Genomic DNA, 18,667 nt, shown 5'->3' with positions numbered 1-18,667 from the left:
AAACCCTCCCGTCTCCGACCAAGCCTGCCGCCCTTCTGCTGCTGCCTAGCGCGGTGACGAGAAGCCGCGAGGGCAGCCCCATGCTCGCCCTTCCCCTTCCAGCAGCGCCCCGCAGCCCCGGCGGGCACAGGCAGCTGGGAGCCGGCACCGGGAGCTCGGAGCAGGGACAGGGAGCAGGCGCCGGGCGGCCGCGGGCTCGGGCGCCTGCGCGGCGGGAGCGGGGCGGTGCCACCGCGAGTCCCCGCGGGCGGGCAGGGAGCCCTTCTCCTTCCCTTCCCCGGGTCTCCCCCACCGCCTCCCCCTGCCCCGCGTCCCTCGCAGGGCGTCGGGCCGGCACGGGGGTCTGTGCGCCGCGCCGAGCCGCAGGGAGGGAGGGCGGGAGGGGAGGAAGGAGGGAGGCGGGGAGGGAGAGAGAGAGAGAGGCTGAGCCAGATCTTCATGCCACTGCAGGCAGCAGCAGCAGCAGGTAAAACCAGCTCCAGAGCATCTGCTCCCCTTCACCCGCTTGCCCCCCTCCCCGCCGGCCGCCCCGCAGCCGCAGTGCGCCGCCCCGAGCCCCGGACCCCGCCGAGCCCCTTTCCCGGCCGTCAGTGGCGGCAGCGGGGCCGGGGGGGCGCCGAGGCCTGCGCGCCCCGCGCCGCCGCCGCTGCTCGGCCTCTCCCGCCCTCCTCCCGCGGGGTCCCGCCGGGAGCGGCGGCGGCGGCCCGGGGCGTGCCGAGGGCAGGTGATCCCCGGCAGGGAGCTGTGCAACCTCGCTGCCGGGAGGTGAGAGCAGAGAGGGAGGAGGAGGCGGCAGATTTGTCACAAGGTTTCCCCCTCTGGTTTGGTTTGTTGGCTTTTTTTTTTTTTTTTTAATTGTTGTTGGTGATTCCGATGGCTGAAGAGGGAAATTGAAGAAATTGAAGGTCTTCATGGTTATTTTAATTTTTTTTCCCTCCAGGCCTTCAAAAAAGAATTTTTAGAAATAGCTTGCGTTCCCTTCAATTTTCCTGCCCCAGAGCCTATCTACCTCCCTGCTCTCACCTACCTGACTCAGTCTGTGCTAGCTGTTCATTGCCATCAGTGGTAGATGTTTAACCATCACACGTGTTTTTCTTTGGGACACAGCAGTTCAAGTGTTGTACAAGTTTGCATTTCTGTGTATGGGCTGCAATTAACACATTTTAGCTGTTTGAGAGTTTCATACAGTGAAATTGCTGTACTGTACCCATCAGTAGTTCAGTTTAGCTACATGCCCTGTGGTATTACACATCCTGGAGGCTTTATGGTTTGCTTTTAAGAAACAGTTGTTCCGTCATGCTGGCATAGCATCGCTTTGGTGGTATGCTCATGAAAGAGGGATACATGTGAAAGAATCATGTACAAAATGTACTGGGATGGCACTTGGGAAAAAAGAATACACTTCTAGCTCTGTGACTCAGCTCCACGGTATCCATTCCCCGCTTGACTCTCAGTAATCCTGGTTACCGTCCCTTACAACGCTCTGAAACTTGGTTAAAAAGCACCACATAAGTCTCTACAGACTAAAGAAACTTCATTGAAGTTGTAATATGTCAGTTTTGTTACTGGTCACACATTAGTTCAGCTATTTACTGATAATACTTTGTGGAAACTAAAGATTCCAAAATACATTCCAGTTATATGTGGGCTGATTGTTGTTATTGAAAATATTTTTAAGAATTTGAGGTTCATGAAATATTCAGTTGAATTAGTCCTAGGTCCTATCTCTCTCTAAATCATCATCCACTGTTACAGTTGCAACTCAGAGGTTGAAATACTGTAAGATCTGAAACTGGGCAATAAGAAAATTACATTGTTTGTGGGTGATACTGGATTCTATTTTTGAAACCAGTCCTTTTTTTTCGTTTTGTTTGTGTAGTAGCTGTAAATGGTGAGTTAACACAATTGTGATTACCAGTTGTCAGACTTTTTTTTTTTTTTTTTTTTACTGACACACGTGGCCCATGTTTGACCTAAATGCTGTACCCATAAGGGTCATATGGATGTATATAAATAGTAGCAATTGCTGAAGTTGTTAAAATTAATAATGTGTTGAAATCAAAGTTCAGACTGTCAGGTAAACAAACAGAGCCTATTCCAAATAAACTGGTGAATTTCAAAACTTTTTTTTGTATATTTTCGTACTTGAAATTGACAACTTTGCTATTGAGCCAGCAACTGGAGCTGTATGGGCTGCAACCTACATGGTAAATTTCAGTGCCTAGCAAAGTATGAGAACATGAGCAATTGCTGGATGTGTTATGTGCATACTGGAAAGATGGTGCATTTTTCCCCCCTTAGATTTTATGATGGCTTCATAATTTAGGTACTACAGATATGGTAAATTTCTGTGAAAACTAAACATTAGAAAAGATAGTAATGGCATCCTTTTGTCAGTGAGATGAAAGCAAGAGGCTGTTTTTCAGCTTTTTGGATGAAAAGGTGACTAAGTAAGGCTTCTACTGGTAGCTTTGGTCAATGATTAATTAAACTGATGAGATTCTTACATGTTTTACTTCATTTTGCCTTCTTGTAAATCGGAGAAAAGCCAGAAACTTGATGTTTAAAAACAGTTTTTCTTTTTAAGCTGCAGTATTAGCAAACCTTACTAGCCACACAAAATTGGTTCAGAAGTTTTCTGACAGGTTTGCTGCCTGTGAAAAGGGCAGTTACCTTTGAGAAATATAAGTGAATACATTCCTCTCACATTTTTCCTTCTTTACATAACCATGCTGGCTTTACTTGAACATTCTTTTTTTCTCTTTTGTTTGCACTTGAATCTTTTAGACTTTGTTACCTTGTACTGATGTGCAAGAAAAATGTGATTTGGTGGAAATGTGTTATACATTCCCTGCCTCCCTATGATTTGTGCTAATGTAGAGATCATCTTTGCTGTCTCCAGGTTATTGTTGCTATTACAACTTCATTTTTCACTGGGGAATGGCTGTGCAAAGAACTGGTTTACACTTTGCCCTGAAAGGAATTCTGTTGATGAAGTCTTAGAAAGTTTACTTCATGCTCCATCCTTAGGAGTTTTATCTTTAACTGTTAGGTATGCTGCTGTAATTGACAACAGCTGTTGCTGAGAATTGTGGAGGATAGACAGTTTCTAAGATAATCAGTTCCTAGTCCATTGGAGGCTTTGTTGATTAGCACGTGTAAGAGCATTTTGGATCAGGAGCCAGTGATGTCTGCTGAGTGCAAATGTGGTGTCTTATCTAAACTGTTTGACTTAGGCTGTGCACTGCTCTGAAGCAAATAAGCTGTAGGTTTTGTGTGCTTTTTCTTCTGGCCCAGGAAAGGGCCCAAAGCAGTTAAGTCTGTAGTCTATAAAAACACACATCGTCGGGTGATCTGTGCTTTTCAGAGGAGGAGGAGGAGGAGAACTGTTAAATATGATAGAAGGAGTTGCTTGACTGTGTTTGGTTGTTACGTTGGTGAGGCTTGAACTCTGGTTTTGACCTCCAAAAGGTATAGCTAGTACCATTTCCAGCTTTTAGGAAGGTTGTTACTGTGGTGTTTGTTTTATTTAAGAATGTTTTTTATCACTTAACCAAGTGACATTATTTTTCTGATGTTGCAACTTCTGTGATCAACTACTTTCACAAAAAGGACTTGAAAATAATGTAGTTTGAGGTCCCCCATTATAATCTAGTAATTCTTGCTCTTTTTAATGACATTAAATAGAAAAAAGCATGGTTTCTCTGAATCGTACCTGAATCCATGTGTGACAGTCCTTGTGGAGAAACAGTTTACCATATTTGTAACTGTGACAGCAAGAGCTGAGCTGTAGTAGTTAGTCAAACTACATCCAGACCTTGGAGATGAACATTGAACATTAGCATTTATCTTGCATAAAAGTTGATGAGTTACCAAACAGAATAGAAATGAGTATTCTGCCTCTGTTAATGTTAGATGTAGATTTCCCAAAAGCACTGACTTGTAACATGACCCGAAATCTCTTTGGAATTAGTTTGAGAATACTAGGAAGAGTCAGGTGTTACTGATACTGAATTGAATACAGCAGAAATGAGACAGTACCATGGTGTTCTGTTTAAAAACCCCCAACATTATCCTTCTGTACTATTTAATTTGGAAGGTTTTCTGTTCTGCTAATGGGCTGGCAAATCGTTATTTTAGGTTTATTAAAGACCATTACTACCATGCTACTAATTAATCTAGTTGTGTATGTGAAAAGTTCATGTGCTTTCTGGAGTTGACTTGCATTAAGTACTGCATCTATCTTAATGCAAGTGCATTTCACCTTAAATGTATTACAGCATCAGTTCTTGTCTCAATGGGTTTGATTTCTGAACTTCTGGTGGGCTAAGCTTTTTCTTTTTTTTTTTTTTTTTTTTTTTTAAGTGTATCGAGATACTGAGAATCTACCATCTACTTTTCTGGATGACTTGTTTCAGTGATTCATCTTTGCCACTATTTAAAAATAAGGCATGCAATTATTGTTTGAATACATTTGAATGCATCTGTCTTTCCTTAGTTCTTGTTATCTCATCTGAATTCTCTATCATATCAGACTGCCTTAAACTTGATTCGTCCCTTTGACACTGCGCTTTCACTCTTCTGCATGGTGGCAGTCCCTAGCATTTAAAGACACATAGAGATTTTAAAATGCATAGTTTTTAAAGAGCATCAACAGATCAAAGATTTGCTGGGCTGACTACTCTAGGACTCTGAGATAAGTTTAACAAGTATGCTGATTTAAAATGTTTTTCTCACAATGTTTTTTAACATCTGATCTGGAACATCTGCTTAACAAATGAGTTGGAAGGAAAATCAATATAATGTGATACAATTATACCATTTTGAATCTTTCCAACTATAGAATGAGAGTATTTATTGACTATTTTTGATCTGTCCTAACAGTTTTTAACACTTGTGCCACCTCTGTCTAGTTATGGGCCTCTGTTATTGTTGAGGTGGTGTTTGTTACCAACACCCTTTGTGGTGTCATGGGTGGATGTTTTGTGTCTCTCACTTTCTACAGTCTGCAACAATAGTTTATACTGATGGTGATGTAGCCTCCCATGTTCTACGTTGTTGATCCTGCTTATTTGTTTTAATTTGCTTTTTAATTTTTTTTTATTTATTTGTTGAGGTTTTGAGAAACTAGGCTGAGCTGTGGCCAAAATTGTACAAGATTCTCCCTTTGGCTAGCTGTAGAATTGCCTGACCAAAGATAAAAGCCATTGGAGATGTTTCTGTTTTCCTGTTTTTCTAAGATTTTTCTTTCCTATTAATTTTGTTTATAACACTTTTTTTATTTCTGAAAGTTTGAAAACTCAGGAATATGAGCATTGTTGTGTGTTACATGCTTATATAAAACTTGGTAATCTCTATCTGGCTGTGTATTTTGATCATGATTAGTAATTATTAGGCTATGTCCAGTGTCTACTCCAGTGATTTACTCATTGTAGATATTATAATGGAATATATGATAATTCCTTTAGTATTGGTGAGTGCTGTTAGAAAATTGTTACTAATAGTTTTTAAAAACTGATGTTTTTACTGTTGACAGTTGAAGATCCTGAGATATTAGATTTCAGTATTAAAGACTTCAGTTTGACCTTTTTCTTTCAGCACATTAAAAATAGGGCTTACCAAAAGAAAAAATCCTACTGTTCTCTAGTTTGAGCTGGTGGTCTGTAACAGTCCTCTATTATCACCACCTTCTGAGTGAGCTGGTGTATTTAACTCTTAGGCCAACATACAGTCAGGATCCTTTGGTTCTGAATTATCAGGTAATGAATGTCTGAATGATGTTTCTTGAAACCTAGATTGTGCCTGCTTCATAATTAATGTTGTTTTCATGTAGTCTCTGGGTTTTACACAAGTGGGCCTTTGGCCTTTTCTTTTTTGTGTTGGGTGGTGCACGTGTGTGTGGTTGTGTGGTGCACGTGGAGAATAGACTTGAATTTAGGAAAGGGATGGAAATTTTTGGAAGTTTTAAAGAATATTTCTGGAACTGTAGAAGTAAATTTTTGGCATTTAGACTTCACTGTAATGTTAGTGTAAGAATTTTACTTCCTGTCAGATTAATTTTCATCCAGGCCATTGTTTTGTGACTTAGTGGCCAACAGCAGATGTTTTAAATGAAGTTACTTCATTTAAAAGTTACTGAAGTTACTTCCCAATTGTGGATTAACTGCCATACCATGGAGCTTCTCAAATTCTTGTCAGTTTATAAGAGTTTACAATGCTGACCCTGAGTTTCGTTAGATGTAATAATTTTCTTGTTGATAGTTAATTTTATATAGATGGATGTTTTCAATATCCATGGTAATATGTAGTTATTTTACAAATTTTACAATGCTGTGTTTATAATCTACCTCCCCAGTGTCATGCTCAGCACTCTTTCCTCAATTCTTAAAGAGTAGCTTAATGCTCAGTCATTACATGAGGAGGTGATAATAATTTCTTATCTGCTATGCTTTAGATGTGTCAACAAGCAGTTTGATTTGCCAGCATGCTGGCCACTTAGTTATATTCTGTAGCTTCATTTATTTCACATAGCGTTGATGAAGATGATTGTACTCTGGATCCTGATATTTTCCATTAACAGTGGTGGATGTGACCAGTGGCTCCTGCATCCAGTATTATGTGGATAAGCACACTCTTTCCTCAACACTCTTTTTTTTCCTACCTGTCATTCTTCAAAGTAATTAAACATTTATATCTGGTGAAAGATCTGTCTATATTTTACTGATTGAAGTCTGACAAGCTGCAGTGTAGTTATATTTTCAGACCTTCCCCAACAGATTCTCTTTCAAAATTAATATTATTCTCTTTAAAAGTTACTAGTTTTTTTATCATCTCTGCTTTAAAAGTTTTTGTAAGTGTTCCCACTGACCTTTCCCATGTAAGTTGGACCTCTTTTAAAACTAGAGACTTTCAAGCCTTAGGTGGTATGTTTCATGTTTATTTCATTATTATACTTATATCAGCATGCTTGCTTGCAGTATAAAACTAAATAAGAGGATCCAGTGTCAAGTTGATACTTTGATTTCTTGTACCTTGTTATTAACTAAAGTTTATCTGGGTTATTCATGATTAATGTTTAGTACTTTTGTAGAGCCTTTCATCTATAAATGAAAATAGCATTAATATATTTCAGTGAGAGGAAAGTGACTTAGTCAAGGCCAAACAACAACTCAAAGGAAAAGGCTTAGTAAACTCAGATTTTATACTATCTCGTCACTGCTAATACAAGAGTGCATTGTAAAATATTTAATAAATCTGAAAATTTAAATGCATTGGTTAAATAGGAGGAATGAAAAGTAATTTTAACATGTTAAATAGTAAGTGATGTAAAAAAAGTTTGATAAGTAGAATGAAAGAGTAAACATAATAGAGAACCTGCTATATCTACTCTGAGCAAGATATAACTCTGACCTCAGCAAGTTCAGAGGAGGACCACAAAGATGACACAGAGAGCTGGAGCACCTCTGCTGTGAAGACAGGCTGAGAGAGCTGGGGCTGTTCTGCCTGGAGAGGAGAGCACACCAGGGAAGCCTTAGAGCAGCTTTCCAGGACCCAAAGGGGGTCTGCAAGAAAGGTGGAGAGGGATTTTTTTACAAGGGCATTCCCATTGAATGGGACAAGGGGTGATGGCTTTAGACTGCAATAGGGTAGCTTTAGATCAGGTGTTAGGAAGAAATTCTCTGCTGTGAGGGTAGTGAGGCACTGGAGCAGGTTGTCTGGAGGACTTGTGGATGTTCCCTGCATGGATGTGTTCCACATCAGGCTGGGTGGGGCCCTGAGCAGCCTGGTGTAGGGAGAGGTGTCCATGCTCTGGGCTGGAGGGATTGGAACGAGATGATCTTTAAGATCCCTTCCGACTCAAACCAATTCTGGGTTTCTGTGATACAAGGAGAATAGATCTAATGCTTATGGCACAGATGGAAGTAAACATTTAATACACTTGTCTTAATGTATATCTGATAAGATACTTGATGATTGTGCTGGGAATGATAATGGCATTATTAATTTCTTTAGTGAGACAAGTGGCTCTCTGCTGATATTCATGTTTGTTTTGTATGTCCTGCTTCCTATAAAACTTACCTATGCTCTCAGAGTAGTGACTTGGGCACCTGCTAAATATACAGCCTCTTACTTTTGTCGGCACCACAGACTTAAAAATCTGTGGGAGCCTTGCATGATTTTTGGTTATTCATGAGACAGTAGCATAGTGTTTCTCCTCCTTTGGGCCTGACTTATTTTGAATTCACATCACTTACACTAAAGCCTATGATGCTAATAAATATACATATTTTGGGGAGAAGTTAATAAATACAAATATGTAACTGGGCAATTCTTATACATATCTATATAGTTTGGTTTGGTTTTTTCAGACTAAACCTAGTGCTGCTTTTGACAATACCTTTTAAAGTTCATTATACCCCATAACCTTTATGTACAATGTGTTTAGCAGTCTAGGCTAATGGAACAAAGATTTGAACTCCTTTGAGCTGTAGATTTTCATTGTAGATTCACATTTGTATGTAAAACTTCCACTGGTTGTTTCTGCCAGTTTCCATGCTTCATGAAAATATGTAGCAGATAATTTTGAAGTTATTCTTTTATTTTCAAGTATGCAAAAATCTGGATACCTCTAAATTTAATTTTTGTGACTGATTGAAACAACAGTGAGTGAGTGCAAGCAGAGGAAAATGCAACAGGCAGGAAGTTGCTGACTTCCTGTAATAAGAGGAAATTCATGTCCCAGTCAGTGGAAAGGTTTCTTCCAAATATGAGTGGAATATGTGCATTGTGCATAAAACACATTTAAAGCATTCAGTCAGAAGTTGGTGCCTTGAGAAATAAAACGAAAGGAATCAAAAACCCATCATTTTAGATTGTTGAAGTGTCTGCATTACAGTTAGGACTTGGTGATTTTTTTTTTTGCGAGTGTACCTTTCAAAGGAAGCAGGTAGTGAGAATTAAATGAGACCGTTTTATGAATGAGGGTAAATTTCACGTTTTGTTTGTGAATTTGCTTCACAATTTTCTGGAGAGACACATCGTTGTGAAATGCCCTTTGAAATTTTATGTTGGTACTTGGTGTACTACTTTGAGTAAATTTGTTTCAGGAAGTTCTCTTCTCAAACTAAAAACTCTTTCCTGTATAGATTTGTAAAAAAAACTGTAAGGCAGTATAAATACTGTATGCTTGGTCCCTTTCTCACAAGATTACCTTCTGTAATCAGGATCAATTTCACTTAGTAGAAGGGTATTTTGATTTTTGGATTTGTGCTATAGTCCCAACTTTTACTCATTATACTTCCCATGAGTCTTGATTTGCAGATTGCTTGATTTAGGTGCGAGATGATAGTTTAGGCTCCACTGCAAGTCAGGGAATTGGAAAGCGATTTTAAGGGACAGATGGAATGAGATATGTCTAAGATAGGCTGTGCCTGCTGCATTTTCAGCTGATTGCCAGTTGCTTGTGGTCACTTTCCTACTACACATTTTTCAGAAATGTATGTGAACACAAGCAGCCTGCTGATTGCTTTTGCTTCCTGCCTTTGACCACTGAAGTTGATGGCTCATTTTACACACCTTCAAGATAGAGTTTCAAACTTCAGTCTGCAGAGATGGAAAAGCTGCCCAGTCTTTTGTCTCTTAAAATTTTTATCTTGAGCCTTAAGTATATTCTTTGGGGTGAAGTGTGGGGAATTAAGTACCTGAGAAGAAATGAAGCATGTATTAGACAGATACTAGTTAATGTTTAGTCTTAATAGCTATAGATGATCATGTCAGACATCTATTTGGTGCAGTCATGCTTTCTTTACCCACAAATTCAGAATCAGTTTATTACAAGGTTCAGTCCTTACAAAACTGAGTGGGGAGGAGCAAAGGACAGCAGCTACTGTCACTGAACATAGAGCTCCACTTTGACATTTTGCACAGCTGGGACGGATTGAGGTACTTGTACAAAATGTCCAAGTGGCACTGTCAGCTGTTGCAAATCCTGCTAAGATGCTATGTTGCTTTATTGCACTCCTGTGCACTCTGAAGCTTCAGTGATTGGAGAAAGTCCTAACTTGTTTTTCGTTATGTTAAACATTTTTGTTCTGGTCTTTAGTGATTTTTTTATAAATTGTCAAAATTCTTGTATATTAGATGAAAAATACGTAGCTCTCCCTATATATTCAAGTATTCAAAACTGACATATGCCAGGAATTAGAGCGTTAGAACTGTTGCTGTTTCATTGCTGTTCGGGGAGAGTAGATTTTTACATTAATTTACAGTAATAGAGTATGATCAGTCATGGTTATAATTTCCACTGTGAGTAATTTTATCCAAGAAGAGGGCAAATGTGGGCTGAGTGAACATCATTTTACTACTTGTAACATCTTACAAAGACTGGGATAAAAGTGTATTGTTAAACTCATGCTATAATTTTTGTATGTTGACTGGAGTGCTTGGTCTCGTAGAGCTGCTGGTAATTATCATTTAGTCCCTAAGCTTGTTAGATACCTCCTAATACAGGTAGTCAGTCTTTTGCCAGTGTTTTGAATTAGATTTCAGTGATACTTGGGGCATTTTCTGTTACACTCAAAATCTTCAGACTCATCCTATCCTCCTCCAGAAGTAATGGATCACCTAGGTGAGGCCGAATGAGCTTGATAAAGAACAATGTGTGGATAGAAAGTGGATGACAATGACTTAAATCAGTGGGTTTAAGAGGAAAAACCTTCAGTATAAAGCTTAAAAACAGGCCTTTTTTCTTTCTTTTTTCTTTTCTTTTTTCTTTTTTTTTTTTTTTTTAGCAAAGAGCATTAATCATAGATCCCTCTTTCCTTTTGCAGCTCTACTTTGCCCTAATGCTTGCAGCCATGGACTTTCATAAGCATGAAAGAAGCTAGCATTCTTGTAAGATTCCACCTTCTGGAAACATGGAATAAAATCAAATCCAACAACACAGAAAGTGTGTTGAACTGGTCATTACTCTTTTTTGTTTTGTTTTTTTACAGAGTATGTCTCAACATTTTGTTTGCCTGATTTTTGTGCATGTCAACCACATGCTTCTGTGTTTTCAAACCATGAGGAGATGCAGCTGCAACAGAAATAATTGTAGGGTGGTGTTGTGGTTTAACCACAGTAGACAGCTCAGCACCACATAACTGCTCAGTAGAAAAGAAATGCGGGCAAGAAAGAACAAATACACTACAAGTAAAGATACAGCATTAGGTATTGAAATAGACTGTATTGGCCCACGGTATTTGTAGTAGTAGTGGAAGACAGGTTTCTAAAGGGGTTTTTATTCATGTTGTCTTCCATTATTGTATGATGGTATGCAATGATAAAGATGCAAACTAGAAAAAGAATGTAAAATTGCTGATGAGAAGCTTGATCATTCAAGAGAACTTTTTTTACAGTTACTGAAAACTTTGGCAACCAGTGGGATGAGCATTTTAGAAACTGCACTGCATGGGTTGACTGGGAGGCAAGTTAAATGTCATGAGTAAGTGGGGTAAATGAGCATCTTTGATGTATAGGAAGGTTGACTCTTACACGTATAGGTCTTATACAAAACAACAAGAAGAACGATGAAGTTTCAGATGAGATCTGAATGTATTGGAAAATGAAGAGGAGCTGATGTAGATCTTGTTGTGAACCTGAGTGATAAAAATGGTGACAGAGATGTATTTGATAGTGAGAGAGAAAAGTGGTCAAGGATTTCTCATTTGTCTCAAACATTCGATTTCGTTTAGAAAGAAATATATCTGTAGCAGTACATTGCATTAAGCTGACACTCTTTCTGATGTGCTCAGTATACCATCTACACTATTTCATCTAAAAAAAAAAACAACTACTCAAGTTGCCAGCAAGTCTCCAAATTGCTAATATGGTATTTTAGCTGATGTTTCCTACTTGCCCTGACCAGACAACTCTCAAAATTACTATTCAGGTTAATGTCAGAGTAAGTGAAAGTTGGGTAGCAATTTCATTTTTTCAATGTGAAAGAATTTATCTTTCAAAGTCCTGAGTTCCATTTTGCAATGATTTCATCATTGCAATGTATCCTGAACTTACAGCAGTAAATTAACTGACATTTCACTTGAGACTAATTCCTGTCTACAGTTAAGAATTTTGCTTGGTGAAATGTTATGGCCATGCCAATTTTATTCTTGTTCATTTTGCTTAGTTTTGAAGGAACTGAAACCAATGTCAATTCAAGAATTTTGTTTTAGTAGCTAGTAATGGGTTTGTCATGATTCATTGCTATGTCTGTTTATAGCATCCACTGGATACTGTGACTTTCAGTGTAGTCCCTCTTGATATACTAACCTCTTTTCTATAACTTGAGATACATTTCATAGTTTCACTAACTTCAATGAATGTTTCAAAGTATTTTTACTTTCATGTGACATTCGCCTTTCTCTGAGGCTGAGACCTCAGAAACTGTCAATTCCTCTCAAAGTCCCTGCCACTGTGTGATACAGTGACTTGAAGTCTCAGGTAAAAGACGACAGTGAAGTGAAAATGAAATGCAAGTAGACTTTCTAATTGCCTGTACAGGTAAACAAATGAAAAAAAAAATCTAAGTAGTATCTGTCATCTTGCATAAGTGAGAAATGGTTTATCTTCCATGCTGGACATTTGCTTTCATATCTTCCTTTCAGAGCTCTAGCTGTGCCATCTGTCTTCTTCAGTACTTCTGAAGTGGACTGTCTTATAGCAAGAGCTCAAAGTTCAACACCCTGCTGTAACCTCTGTTGTCTGTGACAGCTGGTCACAGATCATCTGACTGCCCCAAGCTGTGCTGGGCATTACTGCATCCATGGGCATGTATAAATTACAACAGTCCTTCAAAGACTAATTATTTTATTAATAATGTGATAAAAGAAAAAACCTAAATAAAGAAACCCTCAAACTTTCTATGTCCTAAGCTGACCTGGTCTCTTGAGGAGAGTTGCTTTGCGACCTCTCAAATTTAAAAGGTCCGACATTGAGTTAGCTGCCCCTTATTAGCAATGCAGCTGCATCTTGACGGTGGAATGGCTCGAGGTCTGGAGGGAATGACAATGATAAGGTGAGATTGAAGCTGAAGTTTTGTTTCCCTCTGCCCATTTTAACCTCAATTTGAAATGCCTTTATGCAGAAATAGGACAAGTTGTTGGTAACCATGAGAGACTCCTCAGTGTCTGCCCTATTGTGTGTGTTGTGATCCCACCAAATGACAATTGGCTGGAAATCTAAAAGGAAGTGTGTGTCACCAAGTATAAGCAAATAAAGCCCAATACTGTACTAGGTTGGAATAGATACATCTGAATTTAGCGCCAGTCTATTGACTATGCACAGTATAAGTCTTAGACTCAACATGGCTTAAAACAATCACCTTCACTTTGTTCAGTTGGATGTCCTTTGATCATGTTCTGCCCAAAACTGAATTCTCTTTTTGCTTTGACTTTTTCATTATACATTTGATTATCACACTTTTTAATGTTCAGTAAGGCTGGTATAAGGCCAGTTGGTAATGTGTTGCTGACTAGGAAAAATGTTTTTCATTCATTAATTGAAATAGTCATACATGTACTTATGCATATTTGACCACTCAGCTGTGGTGAATCTTTTGTCAGTCAATCTGTCTTGCTTATGACAGTTCATGAAGTGTGTTTCAAGTACTGCCTGTTCCCTTAATTCTCTTGAGAAGTAAAAAAGACGAGAAGTTGTTTATTTTTTCATTTACATCTCTTTCATAAAGCCATGGTAGGTGCTGGGAGATTTTCAGTATTTAGTTGTTATAAGAGGTTCTGTGCATGCATATAAGCATTTTAGAATTCTATATCAGATATGTAAACCTTATCCATATGCATAGTATTATAAGCAAATTATCTCTTTGCTTTCGATGAATCTTGATCTTAGGAGGTTGTCTGGAACATTCAGGCCAGAAAACTGCTGCAATTCCTAAACAGCATTGAAATGTACATGGGAAAAAAAGCCAAGAATTAATGTTCTGTTCTCCACATGGGCTCTCTTTACCTACACTGGTACTGCTGGCATAGGTGGTTAGGAATTTCCTACAGTCCTGAAGTTGGATTGCAGTTATTATCAGGGAAAGGCTCTTCACCCAGAGGGTGGTTGAGCACTGGAACAGGCTCCCCAGGGAGGTGGTCACAGCACCAAGCCTGGCAGCATTCAAGAAGTGTTTGGACAGCACATTGTGTGATTCTTGGCGTGTCCTGTGCAGGGCCAGGAGTTGGACTCAGTGATCCATGTGGGTCCCTTCCAAATCAATATATTGTATAGTTCTGTGATTCTAAACTAAAGTCTGCTTGTTAGGCATTGCTAACCTCAGTGACTGATTTGTGGATAAAGGCAATGTTATGGCAGCTGGTTCTGTATTACAGCTAATGAAATGGTCCATTCTTAGATTTGAACTGTGAGAGCACAACAAAGTTTTGAAATTCACAGAAGTAAATTAGACCTGCATTTATTAAGAACTTTGTATCTTAGTTTTAATTCTGCATCTTACTCATTTGATCAGGTTTACAATCAGTGAAGTGGGAATTGTTATTCAAGGAGTCTCTAGTTCAGCATGTGGAATAAAGGTGGGTGAATGAATAACTAGGGCTTTGAATGGTTACTGACTAATAATTAAACCCACAGCTATCTTGATAATCCTTGAATGATGTAAACTTTACATTGTCTTGTCATGTGACTAGTAGATAGAGATGCAGTAGATTTAATTTTTCTTTTTAAGATCACGTGAAATTTGTATTCAGAGTAGAACTCTTTTGACTCTGAAGATAATCCCGTATAATAAAAAAATACTAAATTCACATTACATTTTCTAATGTATTTATGTATTTTACATTAATAAAAATATAGAAGATTGGTAAATACAAGATATAAAAATTACATGGGCATTATTCCTTCTGTTTATGGTTGACTTGATTTTGTGTTTAGATTTTGGATTTTAACTGATCTCATTAGGTGAGCTATTTTCTTTTTATAGTATGCGTTGTTTGCATTGTATGTGCAAATTTAAGGTTAAAAAGTGTAAATTTAAAGTATTTGTCTTGAATGCCATCACATGGCATATATGGGACAACCTCATGATCAGACCCAGCCAGTATGTGTTTATGAAAAGGCAAGTCCTAGTTCACCAATCTGATCTCTCTTTATGACAAGGTGACCTGCTAACTGGGTGAGGGAAAGGCTGTGGATGTTCTCTACCTAGACTTCAGGCCTTTGTCATTGTTTCCCACAGCATTCTCCTGGAGAAACTGGCTGCTTGTGGCTTGGACAGGCAGATGCTTCACTGGGTAAAATTGGGCTGGCTGGCCAAGCCCAGAGAGTGGTGATGATGGAGTTACATTCAGCTGGTGACAGATCACAGTGGTGTCCTCAGGGCTGAGCAGTGGGACAAGCCCTGTTTAATACCTTTATCAAGGGTATGGATGAGGGGATGGAGTACACCTTCAGTAAGTTTGCAGCTGACACCATGTTGGGCAGGAGTGTTGATCTGCTGGAGGATGGGAAGGCTCTGCAGAAGGATCTTGACAGGCTGGGGCCAATGGTCTGAGGTTCAACAGGGCCAAGTGCCAGGTCCTGCCATTGAGTCACATCATCCCCAGACAGTGCTACAGGCTGGGGCGGAGTGGCTGGAAAGCTGCCTGGAAGAAAAGGACCTGGGGATGCTGGTTTACAGCAGCTGAACATGAGCCAATGTATGCCCTGGTGGCCAAGAAGGCCCATGGCATCCTGGCCTGTATCAGGAGTAGTGTGGCCAGCAGGACCAGGGCAGTGATTGTCCCCCTGCACTCGGCACTGGTGAGGGCACACCTTGAATCCTGTGTACAGGAAACACGTTGAGGTCTGGAGTAAGCCCAGGACAGTGAAGCTGGTGAAGGGTCTGGAGTGCATGAGGAGTGACTGAAGGAGCTGGAGTTATTTAGGCTCTAGAAAAGGAGGCTCAGGAGAGCCTTATTGCTCTCTACAACTACCTGAAAGAAGGTTGTGTGCGGGTGGGGGTTAGTCTCTTTTCCAGGTAACAAGAGGAGACACCCTCAAGTTGTGCTGGGGAAAGTTTAAATTAGGTTTTAGGAAAAATTTCTTCACCAAAAGATTTGTGAAGCACTGAAATAGTGTTCCAAGGGAAATGGTTGGGTCACCATCCCTGGGGTATTTAAAAGATGTGTGCATGTGGCACTTGGGAACTTGGTAGGTTTGGCAGTGTTAATGGTTGGATTTGATGATCTTAAAGGTCTTTTCCAACCTAAACAATTCTATTCTGTTGAAATGAAATGTTTGTAATGGCAAGCATTCTGGATAGGTAGCCTATGCCATCTTTTTCTGGCAAGCATATGATGTCATGAAATTATTTAACTATAAAGTATTGTGTAGCATGCTGTACATTACTGAAAACAGCTTTACTAGTGGTACAGAGAATTACTTCAGCGAATTATCGTTAAAACCTTGTTCACTTCTTCACAGTATATATTCTTTTCTGCTTCTATCATTTTAGAGGAATTCTGTTGTCTTGCTCTGCTATTCTGAAGGCATTTGTCTCTGTTACCAAAATTAATTGATCAGGGGGTCAGAGGAAATATCTGTTGGTTGCCTGCATGGTTTTGCTCCGTGCCAAGCAATACACTTGTTATCATTATGAATTCTTACGTAAAATGGATAATAAAGTGCTGGTACAGCTAAGTGAAGTAATTAATTACTTTCCAGATGCCTACTAAGCACTTAGTTCCTGGAGTCAAATATTGGGGTCCTGAGCTTCTGGATGCTTAAGATTTGTTCCAGGAAGACAAAATTGATTTGTACTTGTAAGTCCTGAGTGACTTCATTGTTGATGTCAGTGATGGAAAGACCTGCAGCTAAACAAACTTGAACTGACCAATATAGTTACAATCAAGATAAATTTACTGGAGGTGAGAGGTGGAAGAAGACATTGTGCAGCAGTCGGTTAAATTAAACTATTGTCTGTCCAGTGTTTCTGGCTCTGATTCCAGTCATTAACTTAATTTCTGCTGTTACTCTTCTAAGGGGCTTATGATATCTGCAGTACGTAAAAATTAGTTCCCTTTTTATGGGTTAAAATTTTACTTCAAATAAATTTATGTCTAAAATTAGAAAGTAAACACTGATGAATCTGATTTTTAATGAGTATGCAGAAATCTTAATAAATACGCTATAAAATTAACTGAAACATACATTGAGAGGCATTTAGTGAATGTAGACTTTTTACAAAAGGAATGAGAAGACTCATGTGAGATATAGGTGGTCATAGTGAGAATCAGGAGTTCAGGAAGGATAACTAAGAATCACTTCTGAACAGTAAACAGTAAAGAGTATTTTCAATTACTTTTATTTAAATTAAAAGCATAAAATGTGCTTTTAATTTAAATAAATTAAGTGTCTTAAGGCTGTTAGTATTTAAATGGGAAAAATTTTTGATTCTGATCTGTGTCTGTGAAGTGTATCTTGAAGTTTTGTAGGTAGCACTCCAATTTCCATGTGACTAATAAAATACAGATAGTCTGGAATTTAGTCACTGAACAAATATGAATTATTGTTCAGATGTAGAGAGTGAAAGAAAATGTATGTTGAAAGCTAGTTAAAAATTTGAGAGTATCTATTATTAAGAAGTATTGATACTGGAATTTAGGTGAGAGAAGAAAAAATAAGATTAGTTAGGAAAACCAGTCCTGTGGTGGCTTATGGGCCTGGGTCATGTACATTTGCCTTGCTAATGCTTTTTTAGTGTGATTAAAAACTTCCAGAGCTCATGACATCAAAAAATTCATTGTGTGGAAAAAACTAAAACATTCCTTATTGTTGGCTTCAGTGTTATGTTTGGCTTTGAAGAAACTGACTTGTTTTACAGTTTCAGTCAAAGATCAACGCAATCATTTGAGCCTTGACTTTCTCTTCCAGGAGTCTGACAGAGCTGGCGGCATTTTCGTCTGTCAGGCTTTTGTTGTTTAAAATCAACTCTTTGACTCACTGACACTGTAATGAGGAGTAAACAAGCCCTATTTCTTTGTGACAATTTGTAGTGTGTTTTTAGTGGATTCTGAATTTAGCAGTGCTGGTTTAACAGTTGTTAAATCATGTAGCTGTAGTAAACTTCTTTACTAGTGGTAATAATTGAGTTGAGGAAATTAGTTTCACAGCCCCCTGTGGAGGGGCTTGTCTTTGGTCCTGGTGTTGTGAGATTTGGCCCTCCACTGCTACCTGTCTGTTGGCTTCACAGTGCCGTTTTCCCAGTTCTCCTCTTGCATTTAACCACTGCTTTGTGGTAACAGGGTTTCAAGTGTCCTGTTTGGCCTTTTCTCCCAGTGATAAATGTTTTAGATAATTGCAGGACCACATGTGCTTCTGATCATACATGAATGAATGTTCTAACATATAGGGCTTAAAAATATGTCTGAGAATAGGTACTCAACTGTACTAGTACAATTTAGAGGATATGGTGTTGCTGAGAAGCAAAGGTTTAAATTTCATGGAATTTCTCTAATTAGAGAATGCAACAGCGATGTCCCTTACAATCAAGTTAAGAGTCAACATTTACAAGTAGTGATCCTATCTAGCAGGTATGTAAATATCTGAAGCCTTCTGAATATCTTATGTTAAAAAGAAGACAGAACTTGGTGTCTTGGAGAATCTACTATAAAAATAAACCTAAAAA

The 18,667-nt window shown here is 38.9% G+C and overlaps 1 protein-coding gene across 7 annotated transcripts in view; it reads left to right on the top strand.

Moving 5' to 3' along the window:
* Window positions 1-241: 241 nt before the first annotated feature.
* The window catches only part of TBC1D5 (TBC1 domain family member 5), a 318,058-nt gene continuing 299,632 nt past the window's right edge, over window positions 242-18,667 (top strand). For all 7 annotated transcript variants that reach the window (XM_071429303.1, XM_071429304.1, XM_071429307.1 and 4 more), the window contains exon 1: window positions 242-466. The gene's annotated coding sequence lies outside the window, so the exon portion shown is untranslated. The remainder of the gene's footprint in view (window positions 467-18,667) is intronic.

The sequence above is a fragment of the Agelaius tricolor genome, unplaced genomic scaffold (genome assembly GCF_023055355.1).
Source record: "Agelaius tricolor isolate 1412-34295 unplaced genomic scaffold, bAgeTri1.0.p SCAF_6, whole genome shotgun sequence".
Classification (NCBI taxonomy): domain Eukaryota; kingdom Metazoa; phylum Chordata; class Aves; order Passeriformes; family Icteridae; genus Agelaius; species Agelaius tricolor.
This window is presented reverse-complemented; position numbering and strand designations above follow the sequence as displayed.